Raw genomic sequence first — 15,954 nt, forward strand, 5'->3', positions numbered from 1 at the left:
GAGCAGTTGCCCATGGGCACGCCCTGAAGCCAGTAGACGCCCATGGGGGTCGTCGAACCACAACTCGTCGCCGCCGCGCGCCATGGACACCTGCCGCGCGTCCTGAGGAACAAGAATTCGTTGCACTGCTGCATGATCGCGATAATGCCCGTGCTGGCGAAGTTGCCGCCGATGGAGTGTGAGGGACCCGCGTAGGAGGCCTTGGCGAGCGCCACGCGGTCGCCGTGGTCGGCGCGCACATACTCCACGATGTTGAAAAGGTCCACCTTCACGCGGGTCACCCCGGCGCCGGGCAAGGTAGGACTGCATGCATGGCTTCATAGAGCTTGCGGTGCGGCAGCTCGAGCCGATCGATACCGCCGGGAAGCAGCTAGATGACGAGGAGGACGGCCGGACGCTGGCCGACTACGGCATCGGCAAGGAGTCGACGCTGCACCACGTGCTCGGCCTCCGCGGCGGCTTCCGGCAACGAAGCTGGTACCCCCACATCAACCCCACCCTCCTAGCGCTCGCGCTCCGCTACAACGAAACAAGATGATCTGCCGCAAGTACGTACATATATACATACATACTACACAGACACGCCTATAGGTGCTTGATTTTTTTCATCTCTCCGCCCTAATTAAGTTTTCTCCGGCCGCATCCCATTGATTCATATACAGGTGCTATGGACGCCTTTCTCCGGGGCTACCAACTGCCGCAAAAAGAAGTGCGGCCACACCAATGACGTATGTACTTTTCTCTCCTCATATTAGCTAGTAGTACTAGTTTTTGTTGCCAATAACGTCCTACCTCCTAACATATTCTTTTTCTTCTTCAGCTAAGGCCGAAGAAACGTTTCGATGGTAGAGCAGGTTTACGAGGGAAATAGTGACATCCATATGATGTACCTCCTACCACAAGGCGACCGTAATGACCGATTATATTATATATGCTTCCCTCTGCACCCACAAGTGTGCAGCATTTCCTGCTTTGCTTGACATACATATATTCTTGAAGCACCTCGTGCGCTTTGCCTCATATAATGCCTATGTACAATAATTGCACTCTTTTTTTTGTAATATATCTAGCATTCCGAGGACATTGCCATAATGTATTTTTGTTGTTTATTCTACTCAACATGACTTTTCAAATTCTGATGCATCCCCTACTTGTCACATACTCCAACTTTCGATGGTGCCTGTCGTAGAATTTCCGGTGGTTGTTGTAGGGTTGTCGTGCATGGGTCGCAGCACCCCCATGATGGATGGCTGGTGCAAAGTTGGTTGTAGCAAAACTCATTGTCAGTTGTAACAAGATGTGATGCCGGTATGCGACGCCGATTATAGCAAAACATGATGCCGGTTGTGGCAGGTGTCCCGCCAGTTGTAGCAAAAAGTTGACATCGGCTTGTGCGTTGTAGCGAAAAGTTGACGTCGGCTTGTGCGTTGTAGCAAAATGTGACGCTGATTGTAGCAGGATGCGACACCAATTGTAGCATAGTATGGTGCCACTCGAGTAGCGCCACCATCCTCGCCCCATGTTGCATTTCTGCTCACCATCGGTGACAGCTCCCGGTCCGGGTAGTCACAGTACTGCGCACCACCGGTCTTAGGATCATGCGACCCCAGTTTGACAGCGCCCGAACGATGGTGTTGGCCGTGACATTGTCGACAACGACTTCGGGTTGCAAGCCGTTGTGCAAGTAAGTAGAGGACCACGACTTCGGGTCGCAAGCCGTTATGCCCCCCCCCCCCCCCCTTGTAGTACCCCACTTGCCGAGTGGTAGCAACGCGTGATCGTCTTACGCATTCGGGACTGGCGTGCAACAGGGGCACCGGATTTAGTGGGAGCTCCGGTCTAGAAAAGGAAAATTAGTGATTGGCAAGCCGAGATTTATGTGAGAGAACGGAAGAAAACGTTTGGGGAAGAAGCAAGCGAGTGAATAGGGATGGTTGGTTTGAAGGTGAACTAGTCGAGTGAATAAGGGAACGTACATCGTCGGATGGGAAGCGATCGAAAGTGCATCATGCGACCGGCGTGAGCGCCGGCTAGTCGCCCGAAACATATTATTTTCTTTTTTTAACTGGGACAACACCCCCCCACCCCCCCCCCCCCCCTCCCACAAAAAAAACTATTGCGGTCTTGTTTTGAATCAAAAATTGGAACCGTCCCCTTCTTCTGATATTTTTTTCCAAACTGTTCGCGCGCCAGCCACAGCCGTGCATGGCGGTACGGGTAGTTGCTAGACTTGTCTTCCTCATGCATTTTGCTCTGGTGCTCCCCCCTGGACTGAACACTCGGCGCGTGAAACACAAGGACGGCTGAGATCTGTCAATAACAATTCATGAGAGGGGCATGCTCGTCTTTTTATGCCCGTGTAGAGCGCGCGTAGAGCCCTATACGAGCCCGCACCGGCCCGATTACTTTTGTACGCTGAGGGTATGCATGTATTATACGTGGGCGTTTCGTTTTCCCTTGTCACGTGCCCCTTGTCACATGCGGCAGTTGTGGGATAGCCACGGGCCACGCCATGCATGAAAAATTCCAAAAACGTCCCATCCTATAAGGGGGGGGGGACCACCACCGGCCGCATCCCCCCACCATTTTCCCCCAAATCGGCTCACTCCCTCCCTCCTTGGCGCATCGTCTCCCACTCGTATCCATCGCCCCGCGACCGCACCTACTCGCTCAACCCCACCGCCTCCCTCTCTCCGGCGGGTTCTCTCAGGCTTCGATGGAGCAAGGTCGTGGCGCTGCCACCGCTGCACACGAAGATGTGGTCGAGGGCGCGGAGACCGCGGCAGATGCCGTCCAAGAAGTGGACGTCGTCGGTGGTGCGGGAGATGCTGCACCCGCAGTCGCTGGATCGATCCCTGCAGCGGAGGATCTGGTGGAGCAGGGGGTGGTGGGCTCCGATTCCGTCGTGCCGGACCTAGTGGTGATGGCGTCTGGCGGCGCACTAGATGTAGGTGCGGAGGCAAGCGACAAGCAGGTGGTGGATGTGGTAATGCTTCTCGTTCTCCTCCTTTCATAGTTGTAGTTGATAAGCAAAGATTTAGTAGATAGGGTTTTTTTATAGTAGATTTGTGATTGAATGCGGTACCCCCTTCGGCTTGTTAGGGTTTTTGATTGAATGGGGAACCCCATTTTAGAGTTAGGGTTTTTTGTAGTTGATTCGTGCTTGAATGCTAGACAGATCATAATGAGAGTTAGGTTATTTATATTAGAATCTGGAATGCCGCATGTGCTCAAATTTTATTCTGTGATGTATATGTTGTTAGATTTGTTGTGCATATTCCCTCAGTGGGCCACGACAGGGGCTGAGCAGCCATCAAGTGTATCTATTAAAGTTGATATTGTACAAATGAGGTTAAAATCCTACTTCCTTCATTTGAAGTCTATCAATTAATTGTTGAAATGAGCACAATACGTTTAACTAGTGTGCATTTCAAAATAGTTAGGAGCTTCACTTCATTATCCATAAACTAAAATTATAGGTAGGTTTATTTTTGATCTGTAGGATTGATGTACTTATAAAGTCAACCACAAGTAGGTTTGCAATACATGCAACTATGCCAGATGACCAAGTCATATTAAATTGTTGTTGCATAACTCCATGCATGAATGTCATATGAAATAGTTTCACACCTAGCACCAAAAATTGCACAAAAATTTCCTTTCCCGAAGCTCATGGCATTACAATATACCATCCAATATAAGGTTCAGAGAATAGGGCAGCTGATGCACCACTATGTACATTACATGAGCCAGATGAAGTAAATGCAATTACTTGTTGTCAACCACAATGACCCACTGATATAGTTGCAGGGTACATCAAAGAATGTACTACCTCATTTGCAGACCTAAGCACTCACAAGATTAGTGTTGGTGCCCAGTCTGGCATTATAGTTTGAAGGACCACAGTTATCATGATCTAAAATTGTAGTTTGACCAAGCTATCATTGTAGAATGCTTGACCTTTGGATACAGTTTAATTGTAGGTCAAAGTATCATTTTAGGTTATTAGAAGCACATTACAGATTGCTTGACCTTTGCATACTGTGTTATGTAGTTAGTAGTATAATTGAATTACTTATATTGCAGAAAGAGGAGGCTGCTGGCACCAAGAGGAAGCTGGCCATCGCTGGGTTCAACGACCCGTTTGATTCTGACGACGACGAGGAGGTAACCCCAAGTTGTTTTTGTCTGTTTATTAATCTGTGTGAGATGTTGTTTGTTGATGACGCCCTATATGAATGCCTCTAAATTGGAATGTTATGTAGTTTATTCATTGATATCATAAAGTTGTGTTGTTTGGTCATTAATTAGCTCTAAATGGCATATTTGTGGTATTTGTTCATGAAACCATATCTGAATGCATATAAATGGAAATATTGTGTTTTTTCCATTAAATTATTCTAAAATGGAAAGTTTTGTTATACTTTCAATTAATTCCTCTGAAAGTTGTGTTGTTTGTGCATTAATTAGCTGTAAATGGGATATGTGTGATGTTTTTTCATGAAACCATATATGAATGCATATAAATGGATCTATTCTGTTGTTTGTCCATTAAATTGTTTTAAGTAGAACTATTATGTTGTTTGTGCATTAATTAGCTGTAAATGGGCTATTATGTTTGTTTGTTCATTAAATTCCAGTAAATGGCAATTATCTGATGTTTGTTAATTACATTACTCTAAATGGGAAGTATGTATTTATGCAAATCATTTGTATGTGCAGTACAACTCTGGAGATGAGGTGGAAGAGTGGAACCAAAAGTCCTTCATTGAGCATGAAGCCAACAAGATAAGGGAGAAGGGGAAGGCGGCGTACTACAAGTGGGGCAAGTTCAGGTGCCCATACTGCACCACTAAGCCAATTCCCAAGGATGGGTTGTATGAGCACCTTATGTCGCATGCACGCGGTTTAACGATGAGTGGGAGCAACGTAAAGATCTGGGCAGAGCATGCAGCCCTCCTGAAGGCTATGGGTCCCATCTAGTCACCCTCTGTGAAGCTGGTAGTGGTACTAATCATCAGTATAGTTGATGGTGTTTTACTTTTGCGCTAGTATGGTTGTGAACTGTGAATTTGGAAGGTGAAAGTGTTTGTGAACTTTTTGAAGGTTGTAGTATGGCAGACTCTTAAGTAGTATGGCAGACTCTTAAGTAACCTAGTATGTCTCTGAAGTATATCGACTGTCTAGATGCAGGTCAGCTATGCTTTGTTGCGGTGTTTATATTCTGATCCTGCAATGATCACAGTAGGTGCTTCAATGTTGCTTGACTGATGAGACATGCTGCATACAGTGGGCATGTGCTTGGTAATGGTGTGTGTGCAAAGAACAACAGTGGAATGAAGATTTAAGGGATTTTTGTAATAAATGAGTGAAATACAAGAAAAGAAATTATCCTGATTATTTGAATTTGTAAACTACAACTGATTTATAAGAAAAAGAACGAGTAAATATTAGAAAGAAAAAGTAGTGTTTGCAAAATATAACGTTTGAATTAGCATGGAATTTTTTAGTCGATGTTTTCTATTTGTCCTACCATTACAAATGTTTTTTTATAAAGAAGTACACAAGCCTTATCTTCCATTACAAATACATGGACTTGAGGTTTCCATAAGTTAGCATGATTGAATCTTCCATTACAAATATATTATAGAAATTAGAAAATGTTGAAAATCATTTTTTGTCAATGTTCTTAAGTTAGCATGATTGAATATTCCATCTCAAATATATTATAAAAATTAGAAAATGTTGAAAATCCTTTTTTGAACAAATGTGATGTTTTTCACCACCTCCAAATCATCCAAATTTTCTTTTGCGTGGTGACCCACATGTGCCAAACATGGCTATGAAAGAAAATTTGAAAAAAAAATTACAATGCCCCCTTGAGGTATAGACCGATGTTTTGACCAGTCAGTCTAGAGGGCAGTATTCATAAAATATTAAAAAATATTAAACCTCCATCCTGTTACACAGCGCAAGATTTGACAATAAAACACGGTAAAAGACATGTCAACAGTTGTTCCATGTGGGACCTGCTTCTCCCAGAATTGCACACCTAAATATCAGATAACATAATCCCAAAAACTATTGCGGGAACCTAACTGTAACATTTTGATCGAGAGATTCGAAACGAAGTTTAGGAATCATTCCGTGATTTTATTTGCTTTAAGCATAGCACCGTAAGGTCATGTTTGGATTGTCGTTTTCCTTTCAAATACACTTGTAGAAAATCAAATACACTTGTATAGAATATATAGACCTCTGTCTGCCGCTTCTTTTCCAGCCAGAAATCCTTCGCATCTCTATAAGTTACACCTGTAAAGAAGGGTAAGAAGAAAGACAAAAAGAGAGATGGTTGTGTTACTTGTGGTTCAGAGGAACATTGGGTAAACAAGTGCCCAAACAAGAACAAGAAGTCAGGACAGGACACCAAGTCTGTCAATGTTTTACACGCGGCCAGCAAACCGACCACACTAGCGCTATATCTACAGCTTCAACTCCCTTTTACTGGATGCAAACCCTATCCCTCCGCCTCACCCCCTCTGTCGCCTCTACCATGCCCCCACTGAGAACAACCATCCTAGGAGATATTATGACCTCTGGATCAACAAGCGCCGGTGGATCCATCCCAATCAAATTAATCCGATGCTTGAAAGACCATGTTTCATCATCTTTAGAAAAGGAAGGGATCATTTGTATTCCGTTTATGCAAGTATTTGATATGTTTACGAAAGTTTAAAGAGACCAATCTTAAGATACATACAAAAGAACCAAGGTAGCACTCACGCACTTGCTAGATGCGTGCAAGTAGTGCATGTACACAACAACCTACTACATTGCATGCATGTGTGGTCGACCAGGCTGAGGACACCGATCCCAAAAACAGCAAGAAAATTGCCTGCAATCTTGCCTCAAACAAGGGACCCCTCCCAAATCCTGCCCGTACCAGGCAGTTGGAGATTTTTGAGAACTATGTAGACATGACCAAGACACGTCTCCGGTCAATAACCGATAGCGGAACTTGGATGCTCATATTGGCTCCCACATATTCTACGAAGATCTTTATCGGTCAAACCGCATAACAACATACGTTGTTCCCTTTGTCATCGGTATGTTCCTTGCCCGAGATTCGATCGTTGGTATCTCAATACCTAGTTCAATCTCGTTACCGGCAAGTATCTTTACTCGTTCCGTAATGCATCATCCCACAACTAACTCATTAGTCGCATTGCTTGAAAGGCTTATAGTGATGTGCATTACCGAGAGGGCTCAGAGATACCTCTCCAACAATCGAAGTGACAAATCCTAATCTTGATCTATGCCAACTCAATAAACACCATCAGAGACACCTGTAGAGCACCTTTATAATCACCCATTTACGTTGTGACGTTTGTTAGCACACAAAGTGTTCCTCCGGTATTCGGGAGTTGCATAATCTCAAAGTCATAGGAACATGTATAAGGTATGAAGAAAGCAATAGCAACATACTAAACGATCAAGTGCTAAGCTAACGGAATGGGACAAGTCAATCACATCATTCTCAAATGATGTGATCCCATTAATCAAATGACAACACATGTCTATGGCTAGGAAACATAACCATCTTTGATTCAACGAGCTAGTTAAGTAGAGGCATACTAGTGACACTCTGTTTGTCTATGTATTCACACATGTACTAAGATTCCGGTTAATACAATTCTAGCATGAATAATAAACATTTATCATGATATAAGGAAATATAGATAACAACTTTATTATTGCCTCTAGGGCATATTTCCTTTAGTAAGCGTACGCGTAATGTCGGTCCGGGCTGCTTCATCCAACAATACCGCTGAATCAAAGCGTGACATGCTGGTAAGCAGTATGACTATTATCGCCCACAACTCTTTGTGTTCTACTCGTGCATATAACATCTATGCATAGACCTAGCTCGGATGCCACTGTTGGGGAACGCAGTATTTCAAAAAAAAATCCTATGCACACGCAAGATCCATCTAGGTGATGCATAGCAATGAGAAGGGAGAGTGTTGTCTACGTACCCTTGTAGACCGAAAGTGGAAGCATTATGACAACGCGGTTGATGTAGTCGTATGTCTTCACGATCTGACCGATCCTAGCACCGAAGGTACGACACCTCCGCGATCTACACACGTTCAGCTCGGTGACGTCCCATGAACTCTAGATCCAGCTGAGTGTCGAGGGAGAGCTTCGTCAGCACGCCGGCGTGTTGACGATGATGATGAAGTTACCGGCGCGGGGCTTGGCCTAAGCACTACGACGATATGACCGAGGTGGATTATGGTGGAGGGGGGCACCGCACACGGCTAAGACAACTGTAACCTTGTGTGTCTATGGGGTGCTCCCCTCCCCCGTATATAAAAGAGTGGAGGAGGGGGGAAGGGCCGGCCCTCTATGGCGCACCCAAGGGGAGTCCTACTCCCACCGGGAGTAGGATCCCCCTTCCCTAGTTGGATTAGGAGAGGAAGGAAGGGGGCCCGGCCCCCCACCCAATTCGGATTGGGCTTGGGGGGCGCCCCATCCTAGGCTCCCTTCTCCTCTCTCCCACTATGGCCCAATAAGGCCCATATACTTCCCAGGGGGTTCTGGTAACCTCCCGGTACTCCGGTAAATGTCTGAACTCACCCGGAACCATTTCAATGTCCAAACATAGTCATCCAATATATCGATCTTTATGTCTCGACCATTTCAATACTCCTCGTCAAGTCCGTGATCACATCTGGGACTCCGAACAACCTTCGGTACGTCAAAACACATCAACTCATAATACCGATCGTCACCAAACGTTAAGCGTGCGGATCCTACGGGTTCGAGAACTATGTAGACATGACCGAGACTCATCTCCGGTCAATAACCAATAGCGGAACCTGGATGCTCATATTGGTTCCTACATATTCTACGTTGTTCCCTTTGTCATCGGTATGTTTACTTGCCCGAGATTCGATCGTCGGTATCTCAATACCTAGTTCAGTCTCGTTACCGACAAGTCTCTTTACTCGTTCTGTAATGCATCATCCCGCAACTAACTCATCAGTCACATTGCTTGCAAGGCTTGTAGTGATGTGCATTACCGAGAGGGCCCAGAGATACCTCTCTGATACACGGAGCGACAAATCCTAGTCTTGATATATGCCAACCCAACAAACACCATCGGAAACACCTGTAGAGCATCTTTATAATCACCCAGTTACGTTGTGACGTTTGATAGAATACAAGGTGTTCCTCCGGTATTCAGGAATTGCATAATCTCATAGTCAGAGGAACATGTATAAGTCATGAAGAAAGCAATCACTAGTGCAGAACCGGGCTATAGCACCAATTTCGGTTATGTAACTGGCACTAAATGGTGGGGACTAAAGGTCCCCCCCCTTTAGTACCGGTTCTGCATGAACCGCCGGTAAAGGGCCACCACGTGGCACAAGCCAGCGCCAGGGGCGGGGAGCCCTTTAGTACCGGTTGGTAACACCAACCGGGACTAAAGGATTTTTTTGATTTTTTTTGAAATAAAGCAAAAACAGACCACCTACTGGGCCGGCACGGCCTGCATACGACTAGAAACCCAACCTCTAGTTGGGCCAGGATGCATACCCGTACGGCCCAGTAGGGCCCACGGGGCAGAAGACTTGCAATAGGCCCACAAAGGCCTGCTTAGAGAGGAGCTCGACACGGTAGCCGCGGCGGGGCTTATAAACCGGTGCGAGCTCCTCTCAACTAGCGAGGTGGGACTAAACATTGTGTACTATGGGTGGCAGCGCACCCTTTAGTACCGGTTCGTGGCACGAACCCATATTAAGGGGGGGGGGGTCTTTAGTACCGGTTGGAGCCACCAACCCGTACTAAAGGCCACCACCACTTTAGTACCGGTTCGTGGCACGAAGCGGTACTAAAGGTTCGAACGAACCGGTAATAATGAGTGTCGCCCGCCTAGCCGTTGGAACCTGCACTAATGGTCACATTAGTGCCAGTTCAAATACAAACCGGGACTAATGAGCTTCACATTAGGTCATTTTTCTACTAGTGAATAGCAATAAAACTCAACGATCATAATGCTAAGCTAACGGATGGGTCTTGTCCATAACATCATTCCCTAATGATGTGATCCCGTTGATCAAATGACAACACATGTCTATGGTTAGGAAACTTAACCATCTTTGATTAACGAGCTAGTCTAGTAGAGGCATACTAGGGACACTTTGTTTTGTCTATGTATTCACACATGTACTAAGTTTCCGGTTAATACAATTCTAGCATGAATAATAAACATTTATCATGATATAAAGAAATATAAATAACAACTTTATTATTGCCTCTAGGGCATATTTCATTTAGCTTTCTGCACGGTAACCTAAAGTATCCGCAGTGAGTATTGGAGAGTAACATACAAGTAAACAGTTATGAACAGTTACATGTTTTTTCTAGGAAAAACTATATGCTAGCAAGCAATTCAGTTTTCTCAATATCCCTGAGACTTTGTGCCATACTATGCATTGCAGGTTGAGTGTATACCTTAGTTAAGTATATAATGGAGATTCAATTTCTGAAGGCATCCAACCTTGTGCATCGCTCTTTGAAAATCCGAGGCAATTCGCCTGAAGTACTGACCAATGATGCAGCTGAACAACTCAACAAAAATGGTTGCATGCCTCTTGCAATTTCTAAGGAGGTGAAGCAATCCCCTCACATTGTCTTTGTGGATGGTTTTGTTCCCTATCTTATCTTCGTACGAGAAAGTCTGCTCTAGAAATGAGTTCCTTAGAAATTTGGTCTTTATCTGCCATCCATTATACTGTGGTAATGCACGGATTACAGAATTATACGCTTCTACATCATCTTTCTCTAGATCAATCAACCAATCATATAGGGTCATCAGGATATGTCCTCCTAAGAAATCATCAAGCAACCCAATATGGCAGTATAATAGTTCTGGGGTTCACCCTTCAACAACATCGAAAGCCACTCAAAAATATGTTTGGTATTGCCTTTCCAAAGAGCACTTCATTTCTGATCATTCTCGCAAAACACGCCTTGTCTAGATCGACATCATCATTGCTTTTGATTTCCTTCAGTGTTCCTTCTGTTAGGTTGCCAACCTTAACAGATTTGGATTTATCAGCAGCAAAATTGGTAGATTGTATGAGAGTTAAGATATGAGTTTATTTGCTACTTCACCGATATCATACTGTTGCATTCTTTGTGTAAGTTCAAAAAAGACAAGGGTTCAACATTAAGAATTTACATATTCAGATTGTATGAGAGTTAAGATATAAGTTGGCAGCTCGTACTGGATTGATGAAATGAATTCTCCGCCCAAATTAAAGATTTTTCTTTTATAGTCAGTGCAATCATATTTAATCTTATTTTGTGTCATACCACAATAAAAAGTAAATAGTTTTATATCAAACTTTTATACTTATTTAATCTTATTTTATGTCATATTACAATTTAAGAAGTATAATTTTTATTATTTAGTTTGTATAGTTAAACTCATAATTTAGTTGGTATAATTAACCATTGTCCTCTTTATGATAAATTTAAATTATGTGATGTAACAAAAAATATCTTTGAATTATTTTTTGAAAATTCCCTACATTATATAGTGCATACATACATATTTATAAGTATGCACACAGGTTGTGTACATTTAAGTTTCATTGAATATCTTGTCAATAGTTTCTAAAGAATAATGTTTAACTAATATTTTAGTAGTGATTTTTAGTGTATTATTAGATGGACATACTTATAGAACCTTGTAGGGTATACATTGTACCATTCGAAATTGTGCTGTAAGTTAGATTCGATAATAAGTTCAACAGATGCATGGTATTAAAAAAGCAACCACTATTGGTGAACGTAGACATATCGCTGATTCTGTTGCGCGCGCGCGCACACACACACACACACACACACACACACACACACACACACACACACACACACAAACACACACACAATTTGTTTATTTCGTATTCTCATCTAGATGTTTGGTTTCATCTCATGTATACAAGAGCTCATATCAGTTTCAAAACTAAAATTTATGTACGAAGTAACAAAGAAATCTAGTTATCTCCTAATGTTTAGCCGGTCAACACCACGCGGTGGAGGTTCAGACAGTCTCAGAAGATCTCACGTCCGGCCATTGAGAAGACGGATTCATTAGATGCAACAAAAAGTATGTCCTCTGAGGCGTGAACGGCCACACATCGTTATCTCCTAACGTTTGCTACACCAAGGAGGAGGGAGAGCTCTCACATCTCACGGACAGGTCACATTGGTAAGTGCAAAATGTGAATATGGCAGGGCACGGAGGAGGAGGTTGAGCTCTCACATCTCATGGACAACTAGTTATCTCGTGGGAGCCCAAGCTCGTTATCCCTCATGCAAATGATAGGAAAGCTTTGGCTTCTTTGATCATGCTTGTCTCGTGGGAAATTTGGAAAGAGAGAAATAGTCGTGCCCCCCGCCACCACACCTCCCGCATCAACCTGGATACTTCAAGAATCAAGGAGGAGACCAAGCTTTGGGCTTTGGCTAGTAACTTTCTCTTGGGCATTGTAACTCCGGGAGATTAATCCCTTAACCTTGTGTTTGTAAGCCTTAGGATGTGTCCTAGCAACAAACTAGACTGACAGTTTATTTTTACTAGCAAAAGAGCCCGTGCGTTGCAACGGGAGAAAAAACAGAACACACTCTCTTAACCGAACGACCATCACTCAAGACCACAATAGGTCCATCTCCTTTATTTTAGCGATGCATCATATTTGTGTTGCCGCTTATCCTTCTTCTCACCCTCGCCGGTGATGGACTTAGTGTTCACACAAACCAAAACATGAGTAAATGTGGTTAATCCTAAGACGTCTCTCTCTCTCCCCTCCCTCTCCCCCCCTCTCTCTCGCTTTCTCTGACACTCGCGATGAGAAATCTGTTGTTTTCCCCTGTGATGTATTCAGAGGTATGCATGTGTAGTTCTTGATGTTTTCTTTTTCCTATATGACTATAGTGGGTGTTTATTCACAACCCGGATCGCCGCCTGTACGAAAGAAACATGGATCGTGCGATATAGTTATAAGTTTGCTTCCAAAACAATATCTAAAATATATTTAACAGGTAAAATTAACATCATATTCAGATTTCACACATTTTTCTAATCAAATTTCATATATAACATGTTAAAATCGGAGTTACGGTTTAAAAGATACGTATAATTTAGAAAACCATTTGTTTCACTTAAATATCTTCCAAAATAATATTTATATATACTTAATTGGTTAAAATAATCTTATATTCATATTCTACATATTTTTCTAATCAAATTTCATATATAACATGTTTAAATCGGAGTTACGGTTTAAAAGATATGGATGGTTTAGAAAAGCATTTGTTTGACTTAAATATGATCCGCATATAGAATACCTAAAAAGTTAGGGTTTTTTTGAAAAACTGTAAAATAACGGTTCGGTGTGACTTAAATCCGGACTGCGGGTTGATTTCATGAAAGTGCAGGGGCTTTTTTGCAAAACGGTGCGACAGACGGGCAGAAACCATACGTGCTTTAAGTTGATGACGGGCGGGCAGAAACCCTCAGTGCAGGGGCTTCATATGCCGATGTCCCGGTCGATGAGGTGTGGGGCGGGCGACGTGGGGCAGGAGGTGGCGGCGGGATGGAGGCGGGATGGAGGTACATGCGACGGGGCACCGGCAAACAGAGGCGGGTGGCGGAGGTGCTGCAGGAGCGGCGCTCGAGTGCGAGGTGAGGAGGAGGAGCAGAGGAAGGGGAGGCTGGAGGTGGTCCTTGCTGACGATGGAGGGACGCAGGCGCCAGCGGGAGGATGAGAGGAAACGGGACAGCGGCCTGCTGGTGGCTGTCGGCGATGGCGGGTGGCGAGGGGTCGTCGGAGCGGCGTCGTGGACGTCGGCGCCATGCGGCGGCGAGTGGTCGTCGGTGGAGTCTGAGAATTGATAAGGAATAGTATAAGGACCGACTGCGGACTTTGGGCTGAATTCCAACTAATGCAGGGGCTCTTTTGCAAAAATGAAACATTTCCTCAGGAACTCACTTAATAAAGGACTGCGGGTTGAATTCAACAAACAACATGGGCTTTTTTGCAAAAACGGCAATGACGGACGACTAGAAACCCTTTTTTTTATTATTAGGTAAAGATTTTATTTTAAAAACGGCCCTGACTTTGTGCCATCTACGCACTCACGAGAATCATCAACGGAAGCACATCTGAACCTGAATCCGTAGCCAAATGGGAGAGAGGAGCGAGGGCCTGCAAGAAAAAGTAAGAAAAGTCTAGTGTTTTACGGCGCAAGAAAATCGTATTTGTAAGTTTAAAAAAGAAATCTAGAAAAAAAAGCATTGCCCAGAGATATCAGTTGCTGGTATGTGGGTGCGAAATTTGAAACTTAAATATGTTCATTTGCGATCTGTATAAAAATGAAAAATATGTCTGTATTATGCGTACTAAGTTTCAAACTTTGTAACTTAACCCAAATATTAATGATCTGAAATGCGAAATGGCCTCCCCCTATTGGCTGTTGATTCAGGTTCAGCTGTGCCCCGGTTCCAAAAATTCGCCCTCAATAACTCAAGCTTCACTGCTACAACTCCTCCGACTTCGTACATATCAGACGCCGTGCCTTGCCGGTACATACCTAGCTTTTTTTGAAAAGGGGGGACTCCCCGGCCTCTTCAACAGAACGATGCATACGGCCACATATATATATATAAATAAAGAGGTTCAACAAGGTCTTAAAGTCTGAAAACAAAATAACGACAAGCTCATAAAGAGCCACAACGCCAAAAACATAAGGCCCAAAAGCCACAACCGGCTGGCATAACAAAGATAGTTAAACTAATCGCCTATCCTATTACATGACCGCCATCCAAACCGGTTAAAGATATCCCGCGCTACCATCTCCCACCGGATAGATCCAGTAACCAAACGCTCCCTAGCCTCCGTCGGAGTGAGTAACGACCACATACGGATCAGCGCAGTAGCTCGGAATAAAATCTGTAAAAAATGAATATTTGTTGTTCTGTTAAAAGCCAAATCATTTCTGCAGTTCCAAATTTCCCACAATAAAGCACATACTCATACGCGAATGTGTCTAGCTATTTCGGACTCTATCCCAACAAGCCACGTTCCAAATAACATACTGACCGAATTCAGAGGAGTAATATTAAAGGCAATATGCACCGTGTACCACAAAACTCTCGCCAACGGGCAGTCAAAGAAGAGGTGCTTGATAGTTTTGTCCTGATCACAGAAACTACACCTAGTAGATCTTGTCCAGTTACGCTTAGCGAAATTATCCTTTGTTAAAATTACTTGTTTATGTACAAACCACATAAACACTTTAATTTTCAAAGGAACTTTGACTTTCCAAACATCTTTGGAACTAGGAAAAGCATTAGAGTTGATGACATCGATATACATCGACTTAACTGTGAACTCTCCAGACCTAGTAAGCTTCCAGCACAACTGATCGGGCTGATGAGATAGCTGAACCTCCATCAGTCTACTCACCAAATGAAGCCATGCTTCCCATCGGTCGCCAACAAGCGCCCTCCTAAACTGAATATTAAGGGGAATGGACTGCATAATCGTTGCAACAAGAGCGTCACGTCGTTGAACAATACGATACATGGATGTCAAAACTGCATTCCTAAATGGATTTCTAGAAGAAGAGTTGTATATGATGCAACCTGAAGGTTTTGTCGATCCAAAAGGTGCTAACAAAGTGTGCAAGCTCCAGCGATCCATTTATGGACTGGTGCAAGCCTCTCGGAGTTGGAATAAATGCTATGATAGTGTGATCAAAGCATATGGTTTTATACAAACTTTTGGAGAAGTTTGTATTTACAAGAAAGTGAGTGGGAGCTCTATAGCATTTCTGAATTTATATGTAGACGACATATTGTTAATTGGAAATGAT

The 15,954-nt window shown here is 43.7% G+C and overlaps 1 pseudogene; it reads left to right on the forward strand.

Moving 5' to 3' along the window:
- The first annotated feature begins 283 nt into the window (after nucleotides 1–283).
- LOC123038985 (ubiquitin-60S ribosomal protein L40-like) lies at nucleotides 284–871 on the forward strand (annotated as a pseudogene).
- The last annotated feature ends 15,083 nt before the right edge of the window (nucleotides 872–15,954 follow it).

This window comes from Triticum aestivum, chromosome 2B, assembly GCF_018294505.1.
Source record: "Triticum aestivum cultivar Chinese Spring chromosome 2B, IWGSC CS RefSeq v2.1, whole genome shotgun sequence".
Taxonomy (NCBI): Eukaryota; Viridiplantae; Streptophyta; class Magnoliopsida; order Poales; family Poaceae; genus Triticum; species Triticum aestivum.